The 13,787-nt window shown below is 47.7% G+C and overlaps 1 protein-coding gene across 1 annotated transcript in view; it reads right to left on the reverse strand.

The window, feature by feature from the left end:
* The window catches only part of LOC139053093 (probable G-protein coupled receptor CG31760), a 180,405-nt gene extending 170,633 nt beyond the window's left edge, over positions 1-9,772 (reverse strand). The window contains exon 1 of the mRNA XM_070530256.1: positions 9,688-9,772. The gene's annotated coding sequence lies outside the window, so the exon portion shown is untranslated. The remainder of the gene's footprint in view (positions 1-9,687) is intronic.
* Between the last annotated feature and the right edge of the window lie 4,015 nt (positions 9,773-13,787).

Consider the following 13,787-nt stretch of genomic DNA (forward strand, 5'->3'; position numbering starts at 1 on the left):
CTTTGAAAACGCAATAGGGTTCGCATTCTCAGAACCCTCGGTACGCCACAGCGGGCAGCTGGGTTCAAAGGTACAGGCGCCAGCCAGTGATGACCGCGAGCATACTTTATTTAGCGAAGGCCATCCACCAATGAAACGCATTTCATACGAGCAGAGAACGAATGGAAGAGGGCTGGATGTAGGATGTTTTTAGAAAGCTTGACGTTCACAAGACGTTGTGACGCCTTGACGTTCGCGTAAATGCCGTTCCCGATTCGCCATCACCGCGACAATCATCCCGTTTTCACGCAAATCGCTATCACGCACTGGTAGGAGCCCGAATACTGGCCAGTGAGCAAACGCACTTGTGTTAAAAATTTTCGAATGCGGGAGCCGCAGTCCGCTACTACGAATATGGCGTACCCGCTAATCGGTGGGCAATATTCTGCGATTCGAAGGCGGCCTTACAATGTCTTCTGTCATCTCTTCGTCGCGGGTCGTGTGAACAACTAGTGTCGGAGATACGAGAAATGCACCATTGTATGATAGCGAAAGGACACGACGTCGTGTTTCAGTGGCTGCCCGGCCATTGCGGTATCTCCGGCAACGACCTCGCTGACGAAGCTGCTAGGAAAGCCCACGAAGGAGCAACCCTTGTTTCTGTACCTTTATCGCGGACCGACGCAGCCCAACACCTAAGCAAGGTAGCACACCGTATGACATTAGAGAAGTGGCATACACCTGAATTCACCCAAGAACGATTGCATTCCCTCGACCCCTCTATGCAACTGCGGCTGTTACCAGGACTTCAGCGAAATGAGGCAACAATGCTGTGCCGCTTACGCTTGGGCGTCGCATTCACCAATGCGTATACGTTTTTGATTGGAATGACTGATAGCGCCGACTGTAATGCCTGCGGTGCCGAGGAAACTATAGAACATCTACTGTGCTACTGCCCATCTTTTCAAAACGAAAGACATGTCCTCTGCACAGCTCTCAATCAGCTAGACAGCACACCGTTCACCTTGAAGAAGATCTTGGGACCATGGCCTCGCATATCGCAGCTACGAAAGGCCACAAAAGCTCTGCTGCGATATTTGAAGGCTACTGGACTGAATCAGCGTCTGTGACCCGGACTGAGTGACCGAACGATATCCCCAGTGGACTTTCTCTTCCTCTTTTAATCTTTCAGTCCCCTTTTCCCTTTCCCCAGTGTAGGGTAGCCAACCGGGCTCAGTCCTGGTTAACCTCCCTACCTTTCCTTTATCATTTGCTCTCTCTCTCTCTCTCTCTCTCTGGCGTACTTCACATGCAGTGCCACTTGTTTGATTAGGTATGTTAACCATGCAGAGGATTTGCTGAACACTCGCTGTATATATCGTACAGCCTCATCACAGTTGTCTAGAACGCACGAGCGGTACGTGCACTTCTGATTGCGTTTCTTTGCTCAGTCTGGGAGGTGCCGCTGGTCGAAAGGGACTTTGATTCTTGGCATACGCTGCCAAATGCCAAAATAAAGTGGAAATAAAGTGTATTCTGATTCTGAAATAACCAAGCAACTGACATTTGCGCTTCCGGCCTGCAACAATGGAAGTCAAAGCGTTGAACGATTGGTCACACGCGACGATAAGCGATCGCCGTTATTGCGCTGACAGGTGATAGTGACGGAGGCAGTCATAAAGGATGTATAGAGAGGCAGGGTAGTTTTGGTTGGATACTCTGCACGGGGGGATAGAAAAAGAAACAGAGATCAGCACAAATAACATAAACAGCGTAAACAATCCTGAAATAGCAGCGGTAGCAGGCAGCATCATCAAAGTCTGTTACGTGGGCCTGTCGACCTCGGGAACTTTATCAACGCAAAATTAGCTTTCTGCGAGGAGTTCGTTGGTAATAGTGAAGGAGCGCTTGGCGTACGTAAAGTGGGTCAGCTCATGAGGTGGAAATACCAAAACCAATGGAAGGCGAGGTGCAAAAGCAATGGCACCCTGCTCACTCAGTATAGCGCCTGCTGAGGAGTAGCAGACTGACCCACTCTGTCTTGAGCCAGTGCCCTTCTCCGCTAAACAATGCAAACGCGCACAATATGTTGTCCGGCGCTACAGTACTCTAGACAATCGTGGCGGGAGCTGTACAGAGGGTCATCAGTAGTGCGAGCTATTAAGCAATATCTTTACGTTAGCTTAACGTTAATTTGATCCTTTACTCCCGCGTACCCGCACATTAAATATCACGGCCCGTGTTTACAATGTTTTTTGTTCGTAAGTGCTTTTGTAATAATATGTCCATAATCATGATTGACTGGAGTTTGCTCTTACTATTCCATGCGCTAGCTCTTAGTGAGTACGAGCCAGTGCCCGTATTCACAAAAACCTCGTACGCTAGAATCGTTCATAAGTGGAGAATTCAACCAATCCTGATGTCAGGCACACTAATATTGGATTTAGTCGGCCAATGGCAAAGGCTAGTTCGGAAAGAAAAGCTTTGTGAATTCCAGCCCAGTGCTCACACTCACATACCTTCTGTTATACAAGAGTGTGTACTCATTGGTGAGCATTCGGGCATCCGCTATTCACAATAACCATCAGCATGACAACTAAACGACAGTCGCGTCGATGACCAATCGCAGACGGCAATTACGCAAGCGTATTTTTGTGAATACGGGCGCATATCTTAATTGGTTCGCTTAGTCACGCGTAATATTTGTAAGTGACAAATAACAGGCGCCCTGGATAAATCGCATCGTAGCGCGCATTCAGCGCGCCATGAGTGTCTGCGATAACGTGCGTAATTGCGTGCGCACCAGCCCCAGAGCCAGGCTGCATACTACGGCAAGTTTCAACGTCGTGGGAGCGCTCGCCATGACCCACGTGCCTTCGTGTTGAATCCCCCTCGAATGCTTCAAGCTCGCCGTCGTCAAGAGCGAGAACGCGTGGCGGCGCTGAAGAGCAGCGTCGGCTATGTGCGAGGCAGCGACGGGCAGCTGAAGTCTCCGATCGCTCGCTCAGCAACGATCCGCAGCGTCGGCTGACCTAATTTCGCATGACGACCCCGAACAGCCGGCTACCCGATCTCATCGACATCGGCCAAACGGAGCAGAATAGCGAGAGGGAGACTCTCGCCAGGTTGCGGGGATGCGATTCTCCTCAATTTGAAGAACAGCCAAATAAGTCACGGCGCCTGCACTCGCCCTTGCTTGCTATATGTACGGGGAGCTCAATTTCCATCATCCGCCTGACTCCTCTCACAGTGCAATCGCGGCTGCATCGTAAGTCGAATGGAAAGCGAACGGCGGCCGTGGGTGCTCAAATGTAGCGAAACAGCGAGTATGCTGGGCATTCGGTGGTGAGCGTTCGAACGGAAGGAAGAAGCTACGATACGACATGGAGGAACACCATCACTTGCACGGCCCCCGCTGGTAGCCGGAACACCGCATGTATATATATATATATATATATATATATATATATATATATATATATATATATATATATATATATATATATATATATATATATATATATATATATATATATATATATATATATATATATATCCTTCCCTGAGAACTCGCTTTCGAGCAGCCGGGCACACTTGTAGTAGCTCGTCATAGTAGCTCTGCTCCGCAGGCTCGTACCCAGGGGGGGGCCCGGGGGGGCCCGGGCCCCCCCCGAAATCAAGTGGCATAACCCCCCCCCCCCTCCCCACCCACGCCACCACTCCTCACACATTCCTAAAGCGCCACCAGATCAATGTTGAGACTTGACAGCTGTACATCGGTCCGCATTATGCTGCCTTTTTCACTCCTTTTAGATTGCGGTAGTTATGGCCATCTCTTGTATAGTGAAGGACAGTTTTCTCGTAGATTCCGCACCCGCGTGATTAACTCGAGATGCGTTCAGTTGTCACCATCTATTCAACCGTCACACGCATAGCTGTTGCTTTTGTTAGTTCAACCTTCTTTGTTTAGGCTGATCCTGGGACAAGGAGAGGGATGCGGCTGTTACTCAGCTGGTCTGCACTCTCATGGAACGAGTTGCGGCCGGAGAAAACGCCAATTGCGTTTAACTTATCCCTTTGCTTCATTTTTTCCCTGAGTTACGGCTCGCCGCGACGCTGGTAGATGCACGGAACCATATACACGTGATATGGGTTAGATAAGGTGGGAAATGAAATAATGTGAAAGAGCATCCATCATGGAACCCTGCAATAACGACCCATAAGCAAGATGACTGTCGCCCGTTACCTCGTCTGCTTTTCCCTAACTGTATAGCACTTTTCGTGCAAAATTGGCAACTGGAAACAAAAATCGCAAGGAGTTGAGAAATTAAGCGATCTACTAAGGGAGAAACCAAGGCAACAACCAAACTGCAAGCAAAAGCGAATAATAAAAAAGTTAACCGTTGTTTATGAGAATATTTATGGATCAACATCTTTTTATTTAAAAAGGAAGTAGAGAAAACGCCGCCGGAAGTGGAGAACAATTACTTGTTTTGAATGACGCTTCTACAGTTATCGGTCGAACCGCCTCACGTAGCCACTTCTCTGCTGTGCTTATGTGGGTGTTTTTCTAACCTTTCGCAGTAAGCGCAGTACGTCTAGAATCGCAGAGTCCTGCGCTCTACGCGGTTGTATGGGACTGGCGGCCGCACAGCGTTACGCAATTCGCGGAACTGTCAAAACTGATCAACAAGGCGAAAATAACTGATATTCGAAACTATAACATGAGAAAGACTGAAGAAGCCGCAAAAGATGAACGCAGCCTGAAATCAGTAAAAAAGAAACCTGGCATAGGACAAACCATGATGTATGCACTAAAAGATAAGAAGGATAATATAATCAGCTATCTCGAAGATATAGTAAAAGCAGCGGAAAAATTCTAAGCTGACCTGTATACAGTACCCAGAGGAGTCACAATAGTTCACTTAGAAACAGTAATGAACAGGATACAGAAAAGCTCCTATCGCTAGCGATGAGGTCAGAAGGGCCCTGCAAGACATGAAACGATGAAGAGCGGGAGGATAAGGTGGAATAACAGTCGATTTAATCAAAGATAGAGGAGACATAATGCTTGGAAAACTGGCGGCTCTTTATACGAAGTGTCTATCGACTGCAAAGGCCCCATGCAGGAAACTGGAAGAATGCAGACATTATACTAACCCACATAAAAAGGAGACGTTAAAGAATTGAACAATTATGGTACCATTAGCTTGCTCCCCGTATTATATAAAATATTTACCAAAATAATCTCCAATAGAATAAGGTTAACACTGGATTTCGTCAACCAAGGGAACAGGCTGGCTTCAGGAAGAGATACCTTACAATGGATCACATCCATGTCATCAATCAGGTTATCGCGAAATCTGCAGAATACAGTAAGCCTCTCTATGTGGCTTATATAGATTACGAAAAAGGCATTTGATTCAGTAGAGATACCAGCAATCGTAGAGGCACTACGTAATCAAGGAGTACAGAACGCTTACGTAAAAAGCTTGGAAAATATTGCTACATGCGTGAGGTATTTGTTTGTTTGAACGAAGCGCCTAGGCGCCATCACTCCAGAAAAGAGGAGGAAGAACGAACTAGGCTCGCGCTGTGAATCTAACCGGTCAGCGCATCAACCGTTGTTGTAAATATAATCTGTAAATAGTTTCTTGTCTTACTGCCTCGTCTTTCGCGTTAGAATATGTACAGAGGTTCTACAGCTACCTTAATTCTACACAAGAAAAGCAGGGAGATACCTGGAGAGAAAGGGGTCAGACAGGGAGACACAATTTCTCCAAAGCTATTTTCTGCGTGCTTAGAAGAATTCAAGCTATTAAACTGGGAAGGCTTAGGAGTAAAGATCGACGGCAAATATCTCAGTAACCTTCGGTTTGCCGATGACATTGTTCTATTCAACAACAATGCAGACGAGTTACAAGAAATGATTGGAGACCTTAACAGAGAGAGTGTAAGAGTGGGGTTGAATATTATTATGCAGAAGATGAAGATAATGATTAATAACCGGGCAAAGGAACAAGAGATCAGGATGGCCAGTCGGCCACCAGAGACTGTGAAGGAGTACCTTTACCTAGGTCAATTAATCAGAGGGAACCCTGATCATGAGAATGAAATTCACAGAAGAATAAAAATAGGTTGGATCGCATACGGCAGACATTACCAGCTCCTGACTGGAAGCTTACCATTATTATTGAAAAGTAAGGTGTGCAATCAGTGCATTTTGCCAGTGAAATATGTCCAGTGCCAATGCATTTGCCAGTGCATTTCCCAGTGCATTTTGCCAGTGCATATGGGGCAGAGACTTGAAAGCAAGTTAAGGACCACGCAAAAAGCGATCGAACGAAGATTGCTAGGCATAACGTTAAGAGAGAACGAGAGTGGTTTGGATGAGAGAGCGAACGGGTATAGACGATATTCTAATTGACATCAAGAGGAAAAAATGTAGGTGGGCAGGTCATGTAATGCGCCGGTTAGATAACCGTTGCACCATTAGGTTTACAGAATGGGTACCAAGAGAAGGGAAACGCAATCGAGGACGACAAAACACTAGGTGGAGCGATGAAATGAGGAAATTCGCGGGCGCTAGTTGGAATCGGTTGGCGCAGGACAGGGGTAATTGGAGATCGCAGGGAGAGGCCTTCGTCCTGCAGTGGACATAAAACAGGCTGATGATGATGATGATGGTGATGATGATGATTGTGATGATGATGGGGGTGGTGGGCGCCCCCCCCCCCCGAAAAAAAATCCTGGGTACGTGCCTGCTGCTGCGTATACTTTTACATTAGAAAATGAGTCGTCAAAGTAACCAAAATCAGCCGAAGTTGGGAGGGGATGCGCCGCGCATTCGTGCGCATCTGCGGCCAAATCCACAAAGCCTTTCGTTTTCAAGTGCACCTTGCCATGGGCCGGCCACCTTCGCTAATAATATGTCTATCGTCAGGATTGGCTAGAATTTTCTCTTACGAACTATTCGCTTCTCCCGTGAACGAACTACCAGAAGCAGCCGTTGGACACGCCGCCGCACTTCAGCGGCGAGCACCGATAAAATGCGGTTTGAGAGCGACAGGCACATACTCCGTACCTTCGATACTGTTTTCATCGCAGTGGCAGAGGACCTATGCAAACGTTCACCTGGCGGAATATGGTCGTATCGTACAGTCGCGAGCAAACGTCTAGGAACAACAGATGCCGCGAAAACAATTTTTTTATTCCGTCACAGCCTGTAGGCACATAGCCGCAAATGAAGTCGAACAACACGCGTCTGCATGCGTTTTCGACCAATGCAAGGCACTGACAGAATTCCCAGTTGCGCGGCTGTGCCATAAGATTTCTTTTTTTCTGATGCCGTGGGCTCTAAACATTTGCCCTCGGAAATAGATTACACCATAGGGAGTTTAATGCAATTTACTGGACGAGTTCGTTCCGGCGCACAGGAAAGACACGAAATGCATGAATTCAAGGCAGGGTGCCTTGAAGATTAACAGTACGGATGCCACCTGTAGCACCCATCCCGCCTTGTTTTTTTTTTTCTTGGCACTCCGTCTTCAGTTCACAGTACAACAAATTCGTTGCTAATGTATAGAATCGCTAATGATGTCTCACATTTAATGATTTACGGTTGTGGATATGCGTGTTAAAACATTTGCATTTCTTAAGTAACACCTCACTCTCACCACTCAAGTAACGACAGCAATATGTCGGAAATGGAAGCTGTCGCATCCGTATTCTTTACTTATACTGAAGATGCATGTGAAGGCGTGCGCGTTTGTCTGTGTACATGTGTGCCTGTGTGTGCGCCCGGGCGTAAGTGAACTCTCCTTTGACCCGTCCGAATATAGTTCACGTAAACCTCATTTTACTTACTCGCGCATCCCCAGGGTCTGCGAGGAGTTACAAGTCTGGCACACAGCTACTATGTACAATATCACATAGTATCTAGCCTAGTTATCATCGTATGTTGATTTAGAAGCAATATGAAAAGCGCGGAACGTAGGGCACCTATTTTTATATAATCTCACAACAGTGAATGTTGCAGTTACTTGCTCAAAAATGCTGTTAGGATATCAATAAAGGCAACGAAAAACGTTTCTTTATATATATATATATATATATATATATATATATATATATATATATATATATATGTGTGTGTGTGTGTGTGTGTGTGTGTGTGTGTGTGTGTGTGTGTGTGTGTGTGTGTGTGTGTGTGTGTGTGTGTGTGTGTGTGTGTGTGTGTGTGTGTTATTGTTGGCTGAGTTCCACCGAATGCCTAATGTTTGGTGTCTGTGCGTTGATTTGACGGCACAAAGGCCGCAAATACTATATAGATGGAATGTGGTTGCTAAATAACAGGTCATGTTTAATCTAGCTGCCATAATTAATTTTATTTTTATATGCAGACCGAAGAACCCACATCTATATATAGCGTTCACCCCCGCAAAAGGCAGGCGTGTTTTTCAAAAATTAGCCAGTAAAAGAATGACGTCACTTATTATTCTACACCATCTTTCACCTTTGAGTACATTTGTTCCCAGACAACTGAAATAAAGCAATGAACGGCAATTTAAGCATTTTCATTGGTCTTAACGAATGGTGAAGAGAACAACACGTTATGCACCTCGCTTATTTTTGTGCTTCTGAGTGTGAAACAAGTACATGACGTCCCGAGATTAACAGCGTTCAGTTCGTTTTTATTCTAGCAGCATTTCTGAAATGCAATGCAAATTACTGAAGCTTATAATGGACGCAGGATGAGCTGGTAATGAATATGTTTCAACACGACTAGTCAATAACAGTGCCTTTCATATTGAATTGTGATCACAAACGCTACGATTACTGCGAGGTTTCTCACTGTGACAGAAAACAGTTGATGCTAACAAGCCAGGCCATTGGCTGTATTACATACTAGCGGAGTTACCGGAGCATTTCCTTGTATTTAACAAATACCTAAAGGAAAATATTACCAGTAGCATCTCTATCGTCATCGGCATGCCCAACATGCATTCTCTAAATATTCCCTGCAAAATAATGGCGATCAATTCAAATGCACTGCTCATGGCTAGTATTCATGTTACGGCATTAAACGCATGGTATTTCTTTTTTCTTTACCAGAAGCATACAGTACGCAGAGAGAAAGGCAGAGACAAGCAATACCAGCATCCACGCGCAAGACGACCGATAGAATAGTGCGCCGAATGTAACGGCGCTACTTGTGGTAGGCTCGCACGAGTCCAAATACTCTGTTACCGCGGCTCGTAGTGCGCGGACCGCGATACGTTCGCAGTGCGGGAACTGCCGGCACTGAAGCTCGCGTGTCGTGCTACGGTTCTCGTGCAGACGTGAGCTCGCTCCGCGGCGGCGGGACCTGCTTGGAGAAGGCTGCGAGCGCCGGGCAGCCTTGCCCAGACAGAGCGCCGACAAAGGACCAGCTCATCGCCCGTCGTCACTACCTCCGAGAACAGCTGCTGGCGCACCGCAGTAGGGCCCGAGCGCTGGGTCCGCCTGCTAAGCCTGACACGATCCGGCTGCCGGTCAGACAGAGCCATCGACGAGAGGACGCATCCCTCTTCGACTCCGAGCGATTGCCGCAACAGGCTTTTTTGCGCGCTCCGCCATCGCTGCCACGACCGCGTCGCCGCCGACCGAGCGCACCGCGAGAGAAAGAAAGCCTTCCGCACGAGGAGCACGGAACGACGATGAGCTCACGTTGTTGCTTCCGAGGAGCCGTCAGTCAGTGAAGCCGCACGAGTGCCGCTCGGCGACGACCTCGGCCGAGCAGGTCGCAGGTGTCACACCGCGGCTGAGTTGCTGCGCGGCTCGCACGGTCGCCCGTCGCGAGACCTGTGGCCGGTCCGTCGCTGACGACGTCGAGGACTTCGCGGCGAGCCGGAAGTTTCACTGAGGCCTCAGTGAGGCCAGAGAAAGCTGGGTGCGCGAGCGAAAGGTGCTGCCGAATTCGGAAGTGACGTCGTGGAGGGGCTCCGAGATCGCATGCGCGGACCAGAGCTGCCGCCTCTGCGCCGATCGATGGCGCGCGGCCCGCTGCTCGTCGGGCCCATCGCGACCTGGCACTTGGCGCCTGTCAACTGTGTGCTGCGGTCGGCATTGCGAAATCAATGCCGCTCCGGCGTCTCGGTCGTGGGCAGCGCGCGTCCCTCCAAATCATGCAGCGCCAGTCGCTAACCACGCGCACCGCCGGCCTGCGCCGCGGTCACCAAGCTCTCCGGCTGATGTGCAAATGTGTTTCCAGTTCCCGGCGCCGTACTCGTGGGCCGCTCCAGTTAGTCGAGGACACGACGATTGCCCCGCGTTAACCTGACGATCTGATTTCCTAGAGATACCGGGCATAAAATCAATGCGCAGTCCACCACATTGAATACAGAGTCACCCGTTGAGTCGAATGCGGCGCGTCGGCGGTGTTCGGATCACATATGAGACATGAACAAAGAAAGAAGCTCGTTTCCGCTTCTGACTAAAGCAGTCGCGAAGAAACTCAAGTCTTGGTGAAATATCTGGAAATAACCATGCTAGCAAATAATCACGGGCCTGGAAACAAAAAACACGCTTGACCGCGCTTGCGGCTTGAAATTTCTGCGCTGGTAAAGTTTCGATTTCGGCACTTAAGCAGTTTGATTATTTCCTCTTGTGTTCGAGCTTATACGACTGCAAAAGAAGAAAACGTTGTCATCTCGTAGCGAATCACCACTTTTGATCACAGCTAAAAAGCTGAGAAGTGATTGTGAAGTGTTTCAACGTTCCAGTGTTCAGAGGCAGATTCAGAGGCTAGGCTTTAGGTGAGGCGGCGCTTCTCCCTCAGCACATACACATACACTATACTCCGTTGTACACACAGCAGTCAACACTGTGAAGGCTGGAGAGACTTCTTGCAGTGGCTTCGTTCGCACTTGCATATAGCTCGATGTTTATTGACCGCAATTGTGCGCAACTGTTCTTTATGTAGTCTCAGTATTGAATGAAACAAGTATTAATCCTTAGAAACAAACACACTGTGGTATACCGTTGCCAGTGCATTGTGTTAGATCGTTTTTATTTATGTTGTTCTTTTCTGGTTTTTTATTCCCAACCCGTCGCGAGGAGCTTCACGTGCATGCTCGCGCGAGCGAACACTGATGGCGGAGCAGCGAATCACAGACGGAACGCACGGAGTGACAACCTTTTTGCACCGAACTTCTTGCGTAGCTTCCACAGCGTAGACTGCTATGTATAGAACGGACTATAGAAGTGCACGACCTTGTAGCTAGCAGAAGTTGAACTGTAAGATGTCATTGAGCTCTGAGACATCATTCTAGTTTTCTCACAAACAAAACTAAGTCTAAAGGACAGTTGTTTTCGCGGAAGGAAAACGACAAGCTATCCCAGATACTGCCGTTTTTCTGCTTCCACGAAGGTTCGCCATTCGCTACAGCTCTTACCACGATTCAGAGACAAGTGTGAACTTCGCTTTGAACCAAGCATGGCCGAAAGATGGGACGTTTTTAGTGGCCGTGGGACCAGAGCTGTGCCATATGGTGCCTGGTTATCAGGGGCGTAACGACAGCTGCACCGCCCGAATACCACAAACATACCTCCCGTACGGTAGAAATGTCTCACCACGTTCCGCGAACTAGTTTCGGCAGGAGGCAAGGTGCGAGCAAGACACACTCAATACACCCGCCCTTCCTCCTTCCTATTAATGGCTGCTGGACGCATCGAAGAGTGTAGTGTCGCATGCTGCACCATGTACTACATCCACCAGGGCCGGATTAAGAAACGGGGTTTGAAATTGCGGCTGCGGATTGGGGGAATTCTCCGCGTCTTGTTGAATGGTGCCCCCTTTTCCTACTCTGGTGAAGTGACGTTTATTTTCCTTTTCCAAGAGGAAGAATCCGGGGCAAAAGGATGGCAAGCTTCACGGGAGCGCGGCTCCTATATAGTTTGGTACAGTGCAAAAGTGTACACGCCATGTCATATAATAATACACTGCAACAGCAGGTAAAGGAAGCAAGCATTACGTTTAGCTCACACCAGGGTCCTGGTGATACGTTATAGACAGGTTCATCAAGTGACACATACATTGCAAACAGGAGGCTACATTACTATATCTAAACGAAAGAACAAAAGTTGAAAACCAATAATCGTAAGAGTCAGCACATGAACTCCACCATGTTTGTAAAAGAGACACCATACTAGATAAGCCTGCCTTGTGACTTTGACGACGTGATCGTGAATGGTGCCAACGTGAAGAAACATGTATGTCCCACTAAGAACGTGCCGCTCTACAGGGATCAACGCAAGAGATAGCTTAAATTTGACCGACGCAGAGCGGAATAGAACCCACGTCACAAGGGTTCCTCTCGTACAGCAACCCGACGCATTTGTCCCGCAGTTGTACGAGTTTTGCGTCGCTCTTCAAAGAATGGAAAGAACGGTAGGCAGCGGGTGCTAAGAATAGCACTCACCGCCGTTGACATATGCGGCCCAGGTTGGCCTATAGGCTATGGTCAGAGCTTGAGCTTCGCCCATGTTCGCCAAAGCCAAGGTCAGACCGATTGAGCTTTACTCATCGGTCATATTGGTGAAATGGTTCGCACGATGGCTTCAGTTCGAAGCAGTGTCACTTTTTTTCTTCTTGTCTTTGTCGCTGGTAGTGCGTCAGCCTTCTTTGGGTACTTCACACACTTTCATGGAGCCGTCGATCTTTGTATATACGTTCGTGTGTAACCGTTTTCGCGCATTTGTGCCGCTCTTCCGCGAACCCGTTTCACGCCGAAAAGGCTAACTGTAGAAGCGGGGCAGGGTAACCGCTGTTCAAAGCAGCCATTTGACGCCGACGGAGCACTGGCTATGCGGCACTCGGTCTGCGCTGGTCTTCAATGAACCTCTTTGATGTCAACTCTCAGTGGGCAATAATTACGGAAAAATGTTCTCCCAATACGGACCAATAGGCACGTGAAGCACAGGGTACAGAAATGTTGCGCAAGCGTTATGTACTTGCGCCAGAACCCTGAGTACTGAGCAAGTGCGTTTCAGAAAAGGTAGCTCTCGCCTTACGTAAAACAGTCGTTCTCATATGTTCTGAATGATTGAGGCGGTGTTAAAAGATAAATTTGAGCAGCGACTCACGAAAGCTGCCGCAAAACGTCGAGGTGTCCCTCTGGAAAAGTCATTTTCTTCAGTAGTGTTTCGCCATTTCATGCCAGATGGCGCTTGTTACGTTTACTTGTATCTCAAATAGACGCACCAGTGTGCAGCGTGACTCATTCGATTTTTTATAGAAACGGCAGAGAAGAAAGTCGGGTGACCACATGGAGACGACGTAGCTGAAAGGGTTATACGGGTGTCACAGCTAACTTTACCCAAAGCTTTAAAGTATGCGAATGCCACGTAGCTGGACACAACCAAGGTAATGTTGTTTGTCGTCGCTTGAATATACTCGAATTATTTTTTTTCATACAGCCTAATTAGTCGTAATTAATTAATGAATTTCTCAAACATTATAATCAGATGAAAAGAATCAATGAGAGAATTGTAGAGCGACATGAAAAACTTCCGATACAACTTTCTGCAGCTCAATACGTGCTACATAAAAGTGTTTTTCTGAGCATGAAAGGAGCCCGCGAATAGACGCAAAGTGCCTCGAGCGGCCAGTCGCACGGCAATTTTGCATGCATAAAGGAGCGTTTTTTTTTTTAAAGTTAGTGGAACAACAGCGAATTTTGGGGGCAAGTTTCATGGCGCATGTCTCCAAACTGGCGTCATTCTGGAAATTCATTCGAGGTGGATACGCCTTGCAAATTATCCGCCTA

Source organism: Dermacentor albipictus, chromosome 1 (genome assembly GCF_038994185.2).
Source record: "Dermacentor albipictus isolate Rhodes 1998 colony chromosome 1, USDA_Dalb.pri_finalv2, whole genome shotgun sequence".
Taxonomy (NCBI): Eukaryota; Metazoa; Arthropoda; class Arachnida; order Ixodida; family Ixodidae; genus Dermacentor; species Dermacentor albipictus.